Below are 9,034 nucleotides of genomic sequence, written 5' to 3'. Positions count from 1 at the left end.
GAAAGCATTAGGTGATTATTTTGAAGCACTTGCATACATTCATATGTTATACACTGTCCAATAACATTAATCTGACCACCAGTCAAAAGCCGGAATAAACCACGTTTTGCGGTGCGGACGGCTGCGAGATGTGCAGGAAGAAAGTTTTTAAGGTTCTGGAAAATACCGCCGGGGTGTGGAGCCAAGTCGATTCCAATGTCATGGCCAGTTACGCTAGGTTTCTCGGTTGATGGTCAATGGCGTGAAAAGCGCGATCTAGGTTGTCCCACAGATTCTAGACTGGGTTTAAATCCGGAAAATTTGGTAGCCATGGAAGTGTAATAAACTCAACCTGTCGCTCTTCAAACCACGTATGTACACTGGGTTCAGATGGTTCTAAGCACTATGGGACTTAACATCTGAGATCATCAGTCCCCTAGACTTAGAACTACTTAAACCTAACTAACCTAAGGACATAACACACATCCATGCCCGAGGCAGGATTCGAACCTGCGAATGTAGCAGCCGCGTGGTTCCGGACTGAAGCGCCTAGAACCACTCTGCCACAGCAGCCGGTGTACACTGGGAGCTGTGTGACATGTTGCATTATCCTACTGGTACTTCTCATCACGCTGAAACACTACATGTACGGATGGACATGGTCCCCAAAGAAAGCTGAGTACTTTTGTTGATCCTTTGTGCTTCGCATTATGAAGAGACCACCCAAGGAATTCCCTCTAGACTGAACCCTACCGACGATTGCTGCAGGGTTTTCGCTTTCAGACGTTTCACGCTGTGCACGCCAACGGCCATCTGTCCAATGGAGAATAAAACGTGATTCATCTGTAAAGGCAATCTGTCAGCACTCAGTGGACGTCCAGTTGCTGCACTGGAGCGCAAATCACAACCCTCGTCGCCGACGAACAGCACTCAGCTTGGGTGCGTGAAACAGGCACCTGCTGCGGAGGCTCATACGCAGCAACGTTTGCTGAAAGGTCATTGATGATGATGATTATGTTTGGTTTGTGGGGCGCTCAACTGCGCGGTTATCAGCGCCCGTAAAAATTCCCAATCTTTGCTCAGTCCAATCTCGCCACTTTCATGAATGATGATGAAATGATGAGGACAACACAAACACCCAGTCATCTCGAGGCAAGTGAAAATACTCCCGTGCTCGGGAAGCGAGAACGCGATCGCGAGACCACGAGCTGCGGACGAAAGGTCACTGAGGAGACATTGCTGGTGGCCGCTTGGTTCATTTGGGCAGTCGGCGCGCGGAGTGGCCCCGCGGTTTGAGGCGCCATGTACGGATTGCGTGGTCCCTCCCCCCCGGAGGTTCGAGTCCTCCCTCGGTCATGGGTGTGTGCGTCCTTCTAAGCATAAGTGAGTTTAAGTAGTGTGTATGTCTAGGAACCGATGACCTCAGCAGTTTGGTCCCTTAGGAATTCACAAACATTTGAACATTTTTTGGGGAGTCAGTTTCTCAGCAGTTGCACTTCTTTTCGCCCGAAGGCATCTCCGCAGCCGTCGTTCACACATGTCATCTGTGGCCCGTAGTGCCTCGGCGCCGGGTTTGGATAGCGTCATTTTGCCATTCATGGTATGCTTTAACCACGGCGGTCGCGAGCACTTTGCAAACTTAGTCGTTTCGGAAAAAGCGGAAATCCTTCCACCCTTAGCCCGAAAGCCAATAATCATGTCCGTTTCGACATTAGATAAATCGCGCCGTTTCCAAGTTACGATAGCGATAGACTGCTTTTCTGCGCCCTCTCGACGAAAATTATATACCCTCCACTGCTAGTGTTATCTGCCAACTGTGAGCGGTTATTGCCCGTTGACATCAATCCGAGTGGACCGTGTATCTTCCCCGACGGTGATGACGTCTTCTACCAGAGTAGCTGTCACTGCCACAAGGACTGAATGGTGTTAATAGTGATTTGATAAGCATGGCATCGAATTCACGTTGATGTCTCTGCCACCTAATTCCCTTGATCTGAACCCGTTGCAACACATCTGGGACCCAATTGTCGCCAGCTCCGCGCCATAAACTGCCGGCTCGTATTTTGCAGGATTTACGCGACCTCCAGAGACGCAGCAAAGACTTGTCGAATGCATGGCACGCAGAATCGCTGTTGTATTGCGATCCAGAGGTAAATGGAAATGCCGTGTGGCGAGAGCCTCCCGGCGGGTAGACCGTTCGCCTTGTGCAAGTCTTTCGAGTTGACGCCACTTCGGCGACTTGCATGTCGATGGGGATAAAACGATGATGATGATAAGGACAACACAACACCCAGTCCCTGAGTGGAGAACATCTCCGACCCATCCGGGAATCGAACCCTAGCTCGTTAGGTATGACATTCCGTCGCGCTGACCGCTCAGCTACCAGGGGCGGACGATCCAGAGGTGATCTAATATTTGCTCACAAGTGTAGTTCCTTAGTCACGTTACAGGCACATCAGAAAATTACGGCAGTTTTAGAGTCACTCTTTTGTAATTGCTGTGACCTCTAAACGGCGACTACGGCATAAACGCGAACACGAAGAAGAACGTAGTAGACTACTCGATGTATCCTCCCTAGAGAAAATATAAATATTGGAAAAAGTGCAGAATTGTTTCATTTGAAATCTTCCACGTGTTAGAATAACAACAGTATCATTCACAACTTCCTTTCCCACTTCTTCTTTCCACAATATGTCACTGTCTTTCGTTAACGGCTTGCACAGAATACATGAGCGTGCAAAGTTACATCAAACCAGTCTTCGGACTAAAGACCATAACGATATATTTCTTTGGGCAACTCCAATTTACAGCCTGTAACTGCGACTCGTGTCTGATTAAAAGAATATGGTTCAAATGGCTCTGAGCACTATGCGACTTAACTTCTGAGGCCATCAGTCGCCTAGAACTTAGAACTAATTAAACCTAACTAACCTAAGGACATCACACACACACACACATCACCGAGGCAGGATTCGAATCTGCGACCGTAGCGGTCGCTCGGTTCCAGACTGTAGCGCCTAGAGCCGCACGGTCATTCCGGCCGGCGATTAAAAGCATAGTTGCAAGTTCTTGCAAGGAGTAATGCTCCAACTTCGACAACAAGTTATAAACTGTGAACGGTGGGTAGCATCGCCGTAGAAACATCATAGTCAACTGCTTGTTTTCTAAGGTAGCTTCACAGTCTTCAGTGTGACAGGCAGTTGTTTACTGTGAAACATGAGCAATTTACAAACTCTAGGTGCATTGCTCATTCAGGACTTCGTACAAGTTAAGATACTTGATGCAGATCATTGATTTCGCATCTCAAAATACTCAATATAGGGTTCATTTGACCCACAGGAACCCGGGCTTACCTTTATCAATGAAGCAACAGCACTCAGTTTTATGTGGTTGCTTAGTGTATACATTTTAGTGAGACTGGAGCTCAGAGCTTCATCTTTCGACATACTACATACCGTTAATCCTTTAAGCATGACATTGAGATTATGTTTCGATGAATAAGAAGTCGCGACCTCAAAACACTGGAAAAAGAAAGCGAATAAGCAAATATTGTTTCTTCTTCCTAGGCAAGTACTCTCAGACAAGATTCTTACTCATGCACATAGCTTTCGGCGTTATTTTGTGCCTGGCGTGCGCAGAAAACATTAATGCTCGCCTTTCGCAAGAAGTTGGTGACGAGGTGAAGAACCTCTCCAATCTTATCAGCTTGTCTTCCTTGTTGGAGGAAGCTTGTGTACCAACCCTACAGTATCTCGCGGCATGCTCGGAACGTAATCCTGCCCGTGCTTTTATTGCTTTGTGTGGAAGATCGAGGCACTCCTGTAAATAGCGATGTGTTTTCGCTGGAAGACGAGGCGGCGACATACAGAAATAATCCCACGACAACATTCTTCACCATCAGATGATAAGCCATATCCTTAGTAAAGTGATAAGTATAGAATACGATTGATAGCAGTGGTTTCTGTTGCAACACAGCTCCTTTGAGTTTATTGTTAAATAAAGTAAGTTTTATAATAATTCATAGTCTGACTTTTTAAATCTCCTACAAACGCTGCTCTGTACTTGTACTGGTTCACTCGATCTCATGTGCCAATAAACCTGTGCAGGCGAACAGCATTTTACAGGCAACCGGAAAGGGACTGAAGTTCGATTATTCCTACAAGTTCTGGCGTCCAGAACAGATCGTGAGTTTGAGTCGCCAGGGCATGTTTCAGATCTACAACTCTGTTTGCCATGTGTCTTCGCGTCAGTATGTGAGAAGCTCGAAAGTGATTTGTGTTTTTAGCAGTGTGCTGATTTGTAGAGCAGTTAGCAGCGCCCTTTATTTTGGTGACGGTGCATTCGTGCGACAATATGGAAAATCGTAACAGGAAAAACACTACTGAGGCATTCATGAAACTTTGTAAATCGCAATCTTGTTTATCGGAAAGTTAAAATGGTTCAAATGGCTCTAAGCACAATGGGACTGAACATCTGAGGTCATCAGTACCCTAGACTTAGAACTTCTTAAACCGAACTTACCTAAGTACATCACACACATCCATGCCCGAGGCAGGATTGGAAGCTGCGACCGTAGCAGCAGCGCGGTTCCGCACTGAAGTGCCTAGAACCGCTCGGCCACAAGGGAAAGTAAAAGTAATGCTACCCATGACAGAGCAAAAGGGTCCTCCACTTCCCAGTGTCCATCCTGTCGTACGAATACCGCAGTTTTCATTATTTGCCATATTTTACTTTATTTAGATTTTGTGACCACACTTGTCAGTTAACCTAACCGACGGAAGTCTTGCGTGCCATCAGTCTGTGGTTTATCGAAATATTGTTTCTGGTCTAGTCGTATTTTAAAAGTTTGTGTATCGTATTTTATGACGCGAAGACTGGAGCCAGTCCAGAATTCGTCTGAACGGAGGTAAAAAACCGCCTACGAACTGCACTGGGACGGGCCTATGTACTATGCCGAAATTCGTTACTGCACATCGCGGATTCCATCTGTCCTTTAACCTGTACGAGCGAGTCAAGTATCTGCGAGGGTCACTCCAAAATAAATGCACACTATTTTTTTTAAATCCATCTTTTATTCTACATGTTTGAAAGTTTTACAGTGTGTAGATACATCCTTTAGAAACTATATTTTCATTTCTCCACATAATTTCCATCCCTCTCAACTGCCTTACGCCATCTTGGAACCAGCGCCTGTATACCCGCACGGTAAAATTCTGGACCAACCTGTTGGAGCCACTGTTTGGCAGCATGCACAAGGGAGTCATCATCTTCAAATCTTGTTCCACAAAGAGAGTCTTACAGCTTCCCAAAGAGATGATAGTCACATGGAGCCAGGACAGGACTGTAAGGCGGGTGTTTCAGCGTTGTCCATCCGAGTTTTGTGATTGCTTCCATGATTTTTTGACTGACATGTGGCCGTGCATTGTCGTGCAACAGCAAAACATCCTGCTTTTGCCGATGTGGTCGAACACGACTCAGTCGAGCTTGAAGTTTCTTCAGTGTCGTCACATATGCATCAGAATTTATGGTTGTTCCACTTGGCATGATGTCCACAAGCAAGAGTCCTTCGGAATCGAAAAACACTTTTCCAGCAGAAGGTGTGGTTTTGAATTTTTTTTTCTTGGGTGAATTTGCATGATGCCACTCCATTGATTGCCTCTTAGTCTCTGGTGAAAAATGATTGAGCCATGTTTCAACACCTGTCACAATTCTTCCAAGAAATTCATCTTCACCCTTCTCGCACTGTTCCAAAAGTTCGCTGGATATCGTTTTTCTTGTTTCTTTGTGAGCCACTGTCAACATCCTTTTCCAGCAGAAGGTGTGGTTTTGAATTTTTTTTTTCTTGGGTGAATTTGCATGATGCCACTCCATTGATTGCCTCTTGGTCTCTGGTGAAAAATGATGGAGCCATGTTTCAACACCTGTCACAATTCTTCCAAGAAATTCATCTTCACCCTTCTCGTACTGTTCCAAAAGTTCGCTGCATACCGTTTTTCTTGTTTCTTTGTGAGCCACTGTGAACATCCTGGGAACCCACCTGGCACAAACCTTTTTTGACGCCAACACTTTCAGTATTCTGCAAACACTTCCTTCCCCTATCCCAGTGTAGCGTGACAATTCGTTCACTGTGATGCGTCTGTCAGCAGTCACCAATTCGTTAACTCTCTGCAAATTGTCTGGAGTGTGTGCAGTACGAGGCCTGCCGCTGCGAGGACAATCCTCAATATTGCCGTGCCCGCTTTCATCACGTAAACTGCTTGCCCACCGACTAACTGTACTGCGATCGACAGCAGCATCTCCATACACCCTTTTCAACCTCTTGTGGATCTTTCCCACTGTCTCGTTTTCACAGCACAAGAATTCTATGACAGCACGTTGCTTCTGACGAACGTCAAGTGTAGCAGCCATCTTGAAGACATGCTGGGACGGTGCCACTCACGGGAACAGGTTGAACTAAGTTTCAAAACAAGCGGGAAGGATGTATGTATCTACACACTGTAAAACTTTCGCACATGCAGAATGAAAACTGTATTTTTACAAAAATAGTGTGCATTTCTTTTGGCATGACCCTCGTACTTACAAACAATTCTTTTTAAAAGAGCCAGTAACAAACCTACTTCTGCCAATGTGTTTTATTCAGTCGAAATTAGGCTGGCATTTGCCGTTAAAAACCTCTTAGGTTTACTGTAGCCTGTCTGTGCGCCACATCTGTGCAGACAAAAAAAAAAAAAAAAAAAAAAAAGAGAGAGAGAGAGAGAGAGAGAGAGAGAGAGAGAGGGAGAGGGAGAGGGAGACACCACGAAGGAATTATCAGAATGGAACGAAAATCGGCATATATTATGTACACTTAAAAATAAACAATGATTACAACTGCAGAAACATTGGATGATTTAATCAAGAAAAACAGTTTCAAAATGAGTAAGTGTATAACGCGTTTAGGGATTGATGACCTTAGCAGTTAAGTCCCATAAGATTTCACACACATTTTATAACGCGTTGGCCCACCTCTGGTCCTTATGCAAGTAGTTTCTTCGGCTTGGCATTGATTGGTAGAGTAGTTAGATGTCCTCCTGAGGAATAACGTGCCAGGTTCCTTCCAATTGGCGCGTTGCATCGTCAAAATCTCTTGCTGGTTGGAGGGCCCTACACACAATGCTGCAAAAGTTCCCAGTTGGGGAGAGAGCCAGCAACCTTGCTGGCAGAGACAGGTTTCTGCAAGCAACAAGACAAGCCGTGCAAACTCTCACCATGTGCGGGCGGCCATTATTTTGCTGAAATGTAAGCCAGAATGGCTTCCGATGAAGGGCACCAAAACTGGGCGTAAAATATCGTCGACGTACCGGTGCGCTGCAAGGGCGTCGAGGATAACAACCAAAGGGGTCCTGCTATGAAAGGAAATGGCACCCCAGACCATCGTTTCTGGTTGTTGGCCCATATGGCTCAGGAGGCGACAGTGAGGCTGGTATCCCAGCACTGCCTGACTCGTCTCCGGGCACGTCTTCGGTCTAGAATCTCAGTGACTCTAGTGGAATTGCCTTCAGTGATGAGTCCCGCTTCGAAATGAGCCTGTATGACCAGCGAAGACGTATCTGGAGATGTCCCGGACAATGATGGGATACCAACCTGACTCTAGTCCGTCATGCGTCATGTGGTGCCATTTCATTTCATAGCGAGACCACTTTGGTCGTCATTTGCGACTCGCTTACAGCACTGAGATACGTCGGCGATGCCCTTCATGGCAAGCCATCTTGGGCTTACATTTCAGCAAGATGATGCCCGTCCGCAAACGACAAATGTTTCTACAGCTTGTCTTCATGCTTGACAAACTTTACATTGGGCAGTAATGTCGCCCGATCGCTCTCCAACAGAGAACGTTTATAGCATTATGGGCAGGGTCCTCCAACCAGTAGGGATTTTAACTATCTAACCCACCAATTGGACACAATTTGGCTCGGTATCCCACAAGAGGACGTACAGCAGCTCTTATCAGTCCCAAGCTAAAGAGATGCTCGCGTAACGGCGACACGTTATTGTCTTGCTCAGTTTATGAAGTTCTTTCTCTTGAATAAACCATCGAATTTTTCTGAAACAGTAATAAAAAAATGGTTCAAATGGCTCTGACAAGGGAACCTCCCCATCGCACCCCCCTCAGATTTAGTTATAAGTTGGCACAGTAGATAGGCCTTGAAAAACTGAACACAGATCAATTGAGAAAACAGGAAGAAGTTGTGTGGAACTGTGAAAAAATAACCAAAATATACAAACTGAGTAGTTCATGGCAAGATAGGCAACATTAAGGACAAGAGAAAGGCAAGAGCGTCGTGGTCTCGTGGTAACGTGAGCAGCTGCGGAACGAAAGGTCCTTGGTTCAAATCTTCCATCGAATGAAAAGTTTAATTTTTTATTTTCAGTTTATGTGACAAACTCTTATATTTTCATCACTTTTTTGGGAGTGATTATCAGATCCACAAGAAAACATAAATCGGGCAAGGTAGAAAGATTTTTTCCCATTCGCCGAGTGTACAAGTTAGGTGGGTCGACAACTTATTCCTGTCATGTGACGCACATGCCGTCACCAGTGTCGTATAGAATATATCAGATGTGTTTTCCTGTGGAGGAATCGGTTGACCTATGACCTTGCGATCAAATGTTTTGTTCCCATTGGAGAGGCACGTCCTTTCGTCTACTAATCGCACGGTTTTGCGATGCGGTCGCAAAACACAGATACTAAACTTATTACAGTGAACAGAGATGTCAATGAACGAACGGACAGATAATAACTATGCAAAAATAAAGAAAGTAAAATTTTCAGTCGAGGGAAAACTTGAACCAAGGACCTTTCGCTCTGCAGCTGCTCACGCTACCACGGGACCACGGCGCTCCTATTATCAAGTAGTCCACTATGTTGCTTATGTAGCCCATGGACTACTCAGTTTGTATATTTTGTTTATTTTTTCACAGTTCCACACAACTTCTTCCTGTTTTCTCAATTGATCAGTGTTCAGTTTATCAAGGCCTATCCACTGTGCCAACTTATAACTAAATCTGAGGGGGG

The sequence above is a fragment of the Schistocerca serialis genome, chromosome 6 (genome assembly GCF_023864345.2).
Source record: "Schistocerca serialis cubense isolate TAMUIC-IGC-003099 chromosome 6, iqSchSeri2.2, whole genome shotgun sequence".
Taxonomy (NCBI): domain Eukaryota; kingdom Metazoa; phylum Arthropoda; class Insecta; order Orthoptera; family Acrididae; genus Schistocerca; species Schistocerca serialis.
Note: the sequence above shows the minus strand (reverse complement) of the source record.